Source organism: Arachis ipaensis, chromosome B02, assembly GCF_000816755.2.
Source record: "Arachis ipaensis cultivar K30076 chromosome B02, Araip1.1, whole genome shotgun sequence".
NCBI lineage: Eukaryota > Viridiplantae > Streptophyta > Magnoliopsida > Fabales > Fabaceae > Arachis > Arachis ipaensis.
Window position 1 is genome coordinate 23,098,599 of NC_029786.2, and position 6,021 is coordinate 23,104,619.

The 6,021-nt window shown below is 32.3% G+C and overlaps 1 protein-coding gene across 2 annotated transcripts in view; it reads left to right on the top strand.

Annotated features, from left to right (window-relative positions):
* Positions 1–6,021, top strand: part of LOC107625126 (ribokinase) — a 15,299-nt gene that overhangs the window by 3,774 nt on the left and 5,504 nt on the right. The gene's annotated exons all lie outside the window — the stretch shown is intronic.

The window sequence follows — 6,021 nt, forward strand, 5'->3', positions numbered from 1 at the left end:
AATAATAAAAGAAAAATTATATTTTTAAAAGTTATAATTTTAACCAGAGAACAAAATTCGAATAAAATAAAATATTATAAACAAAATTATAACTTAACTATAATGTTAGTTAGAAATTAAAATAATACTTTATCTTATTAAAAATAGAATATTTTTTAGATAGTTTGTACTAGCTCAACCCAAAATAAGAGAGAAATATTTTTTATTTATAGTTTACTCCATTTGATGCCATCAAGAACAAATTATAAATCACAAGTTTTTATCAAAACACAACAAATACACTTCAAAGTCTCAATAATCAAGACATAAAAAAGTTGCATGCAAACAAAATAACAAAAACAACTCAATAATCAAGACATAATATATTTTTATCCAAAAAATCTTTTAGTTTCTACAACTCCACACTGTCCATACAATTACAAAGAAACAAATAATCCACTTTTCTTTTTCATATTTTTCACCTCTTGATTCATCCAACTTTTAAACCACTCTTTTACGTTCTTCATGTCTACCCAGACCACATCTCCTTACCTTTTGAGCCAACCACTATAAACGAGAAAAAAAAGTTGCAATGCAAAAATAAATAATTTACCATTTCTAACTCATTTTCACATAGAACACACAATGTATCTCTTTATATATTATTTCTTCTTATCAGTTTATTCTTAGTGTTCATCGCATCTGTTATCACGAATTATACAAATATTTTCACTCTCAGTGAGACTAATCTTTTCCATATGTCATAAAAAATAGGAAAAGTCTAAGGGGCTAACAACTTTGTTAAATTTTGGCCAGTATGTAACCAGCAAAAAAAAAGTGAGTTATTGGATGAAATCTCACACCCATTTCACACCATTAAAACCATCATTGATAGCTATTTGATGGCTACAAATCACAAAGTTGCTGCCCCTAGCATTCCTCTAAAAAATATGCTTCATTATTGGAACTCCGTAAAGCTTTTCTATTATTGTATTAACAAATGATTTGGTTGAGCTGAGTATCTACGCCATACTATCCTATAACCCAGGACAAACTTTTCAGAATATTTTCTCATCAATTAGTGGTTTTTCTCTCTTAAAAAATACCCTCTTCCATTGAAGGTTTCAAACCATTAGGATCCAATCCAAACACAGTCACCAATCACATGCTCTTTTTTATTTAAAATATTAAACAATCTTAAAATTTTTTTCTCTAACTCTTATCTCTTACCTAAAAATCTTTCAAAATCTTGTTCGTTTCTTTTCCTAACACATGTTGCATCTTTTCTTACTCACTTCTTTATATGTCTCATTTGTTTTTGCAACATTTACAATCTCCTTCTACAAACCATTATAACCTTTGCAATTGTTTTCCGTCATTACTATGTGCATGTCCACATCATAACAACTTAACAAGAGTTATTAACTTTTTTTTCATAACTACTCATCTTCATCTGAGAATCTCCACTACCACTTGAATAATATTACTATTTTTTCAATCAGTGTATCCCCAATTCCTAAGCTGCCATGCTCATCTGGCTTCTGAATAGTACTCCACTTTAATGTTAGTATTCATTTTTTCTCATTTTATTTTTTCCAAAAGAATTGCATTGAGATTATCCTTTTTGCAACCTTTTTTGGCATCTTAGACATTTTCAAGTAATTAGTAATCACTGCTTTTATGATCATTAATCTTCTGGTCTTTGATAACAAGTTAGCCTTTCAAAAACTCAACTTTTCAATTTTGTCCAAGATGGATTTTCATGTAGCAATTCCTTATTGGGTTTGCTTCCAAGGGAATGCCAGCTACTTAATTGGTAACATCCCAACTTGATATTTCATAGATCATTTCAACTTTTCAATCTCACCACCATGACAATTTACTGGAATAATGAACGACTTAACAAAGTTAATTGTAAGTCTTAACATCATAACAAAATACCTAAAAATTCTTTGATAATTCCTCAACACCCTCAAATTTGATGGACAAAATAAAATCGTATCGTTCGCAAATTGTAGACACATTGTTAATCTTCTTGAGTCAAGCCTATTCACTCGCTATTAGTGCACCATCTTAAATCTATGGATTTTGAATAAATGTTGTTCAAACCTCTCCAATCAGTCCTCCCATCAAAGGTCTCAATCTTTTTTCAATTACCTTAGAAATTACTTTATAAATGCATCATACCATACTAATTGTACGCAAGTCCTTTATCTATTTACCCCCGCCCAATTTTACTGCTAACACTACCTAAGTCATAATTATTTTCTTTGACATTTTTCCTTTACTAAAAAACATCCTAAACTATGTTCGTGAATTTCACTCCTCCATGTCTTCTTGATGAACCTAAAGTTATACCCATCTACCACAGTGCTCTTGATAACTCATATGCCCACCCAACATTCTTTATTTTCTCATCAGACGAAATATTTTTAATCAACTCTGCTTGTTCATTCGTTATTCTCCATATCATACCTTCCTCTTCTTTATCATTAATATATATTATTGTGAACATACATTTTTAAAATACCTCTTTGCCAATTGTTTAATTTCTCGCCAAATTCTTCACTATTTGCCCAATTTTTCACTTTCTCGATTCTGCTTATTCTTTTTTTTTTTAATAGTAGATTTTACATGAAATATCTCATTATTTTTACCAACGTCTTTTATATACCTATCCCTTTATTGTATCTCCAATATTCGTCTTGTACCACACCTCTAATTGATTTTTCAAAGCTGCCTTTTTAATTAAGTTCTCATCTTGGTTAATTCCATATTTTAACATTTTTTCAATGTTTCAATCTCCCTTTTGAAACATTTTACTTTCTCTTCAATTTTTCTGAACGTCTCTCTATTCCAATTCTTTAGAATTCCCCTAATGTTTCTCAGTTTCATAGCAACCGACTTTTCTTCTGTTTTTCTCCATTTCTTATCAAACATCTTGAATTAAGGATGTGTAAACTAAACGTCCAAGGATCTGAACGATTTGGGTCACCAATCCTTTATCTCCTTTTCAAAAATTATCAGCACATAATCTAATTTAGCACACTTGAAGGATCTAAACTTTTATGCAGGAAATTTCTGAACCCACGTCGTATCCAAGCATAACTTATTTATCTTGCTTATACTCTTTCCATCTCTCTAAGTGTATTTTCTGTCCACCAACGACATCTCCATTACCTCAAAATCTTGTACCCCTCTTTAAAATCTACCATGCCCTCAGTGTTGACTCTGTCATTACTCCTCTTATTTGGATGAGTAATCTCATTAAAGTCCCCAAATACCATAATAATAGGGATGTTATCGTGATTCTTGATGCAGTTAATCTCCTCCTATACTACCTTTTGTTCATCCTCCCTCTCGGTATTTAGGGCGTACACAACCCCAATTAGTACTTGATCATCACTTTCATCTATGATACCCTTTATGACCTGTTGGATCTTAAAGAATGCCTTCTCCCAAACACATTATCCCCATTACTATTTTCAGCTGCAGCCATATTCCACTCATAGTCAATGTTGTCCATAACCATTTTATCTCAAAATCCTTCACCTTTGCTACCTTCGTTTTCATCAGGCCTAAAAATCTCACACAATTTTTGCTCACTATTTCTCTAATCATTCCCATTTTACCGCCATTCTCCAGTCCTCTACAATTCTATAAGAGAATCATTAGGCATAGTTAATAAATCACATGTCTCCTTAATACTCTGTTTTAGAATTTTTTTTGTATCGTGCTTTTGTCTCCTTTCTCTTCGTGCTTCTAGTCTCTCCATTCTCCTCTCTCAAGTACTTTTTTGCTACATTTTCTTCATGTGTATACAATTTCAATTTGTGTTCCCAAAGTTCATGTTCTATTTGCCTCCAAAATTTAGATATTCAATATCTTTTTTCTTTCTCAATATTTTTGTCTCTCCTTTCAATCTTTGTCCTACCTTTCTTTTTGGCATCTTCTTCTTCAAACTATTGTTCTTGTATTGGTTGCCTTTCTCTCTTCTTCACTTATATTCCTATCCCCTATCTCACGTGCCTCATTTTTAAACTTGGTGGTTTAGATGGGCCAGAGCCTGAGTCCCCTTCATTTCTAATCTCATTATAATCCTTATTCGCCCCATCCTTCTTTAAATATGCTCATTTTCTAAATATCTTATTTCATTATTTTCACTTAGCTCATTAAGTAGACCCAGATTAGGCTCTCTTACAACCTCTTTTATATCTCTATCATCTTACCAAGTTTGAGTTTTTGACTCATTAGTCCAAGTTTTTCTTCCTTTACTACCTAAATTTTGATTCTGGGCCTTGATGACATCATTAGTCCTTCTCCATCCATGCACAGCCATTTGCGATTTCACTTCTATCAACCTTCCCACTTCCATATTGTTGGCTATCCTAAGCATATCATCTTATTCACCGCCACTAGCCTCTGTCTACGTGCCAGTGTGCCTCGCTTTCCTTATTGTTTCATTGGACATATTTCTATCATTCTCACATACTATAGTGTCCTGCACACCCTTATGCTTCCCATGCATCCCTTGTCCTTTTATTGTCACTTTCTTCTCCATTAGCATAACCTATCATTAGAATGCGTATTCATTTGCCCTATCTTTCTTATAAATTACCTGAAATTCCTCATCATCAATCAATATATTCAAGTATGCTTGTATGGTGGGATCGAAACTTGAGTCCACTAACACCTTAAAGGAGTTATAATGTTAATTTTTCTATCTATCCACTTTTATCACTATCCCCCAAACTCCCCCTCTATATTATCCTTATTTCAAGCATGTATGGGAAGTCCTATGACTTCCACTTAAAGCCTCCTCGACCTATTTGTTTCTTTAGAAGTCCATCTTTTGACGTCTATGAAGTGATTTAGTAGAAAAAAAAAATTGTGCTGCTTCCTCCATATTTTTCTTATTGTCAAAAGTCATCACCATCTTTACCTCAGTCATGTTGTACCAGTTCCTCATCACTGTCTATTTCACCTCCAGAAAGTCTATTGGATTAATTGCTTCCTCAATTAGACTCTCTATTTTCTCAATCATTCCTCCATTACTATCTAATACCACATTTGATTTTTCACATTGTGTCATTGTCGTCTCTTGGATCTATCGTTCCTAGTCGTCCCCTTCCAAACTTGACCACATCCTTATACAATCTTTTTCTATTATATCTCCTTCTTTCATATCATTTATATCTTTTACTATGTTATTCTTCTGCTTGGGTCTTCTCATTCTTTTCATCTTTATTCATCTTACCCAATTTTACTCTTTTGTATCTAACCTCTGATAATCTTATCTTGTATCTCTGCACCACTCACCCGTCCAGTTTTTGAATGACATTCAGAGTACCAATTCTCATCGCAAACTTCACAAAAACAAACATTAGCAGGTTCCTCATCATCTTTTTCTTTGACAAGAACACATCCACTACTCTTCCTTCTCTTTCAAACACTTGCAGATCTATGCTACCATTGTATTTAGTGGTAGGTTGTTAGTGAATACAGTAATTGATCGATATTCTTGATCCCTAAGAACTTCTCCTACTCTCTTATCATTATTTGTGAGAGCCTCTGAGGTAGTAAACTGTGATGTGTGATTGGTTGGTTTGATCTCCAATAGATTTTAAGTCTTCTCCTAGTCACAATTTGTCACTTTTCTCGTTCAAATCCCTCACTTTCTCTTTGGTTTTCTCTCTATTTTTCTCTTTTCTCTCTCATCTTTCTATTCCACTTCTCGTACTGAAAGAAAAAACTCAACAGTACAAAAGTACCTTATTCGATAAATTCTCAATGACATCTATCTCGTCATTATATTTTTTACTTAATCTATAACTAATCTTATAAAAGAAATAATTTGGACTTATAAATTTGTGGTTAATTTTATTTATTCTCCATAATTTGTAAAGTTAAACTTTTAAATATTATTCTTAAACATGTTATTAGTTCTCTCAACTTTAGTTCTTTCCACAAATATTTTCACTCAAATGAATTTTGAAACATGAATAATGATATTTAATTTATTTAATATAAATTTCTTGAACT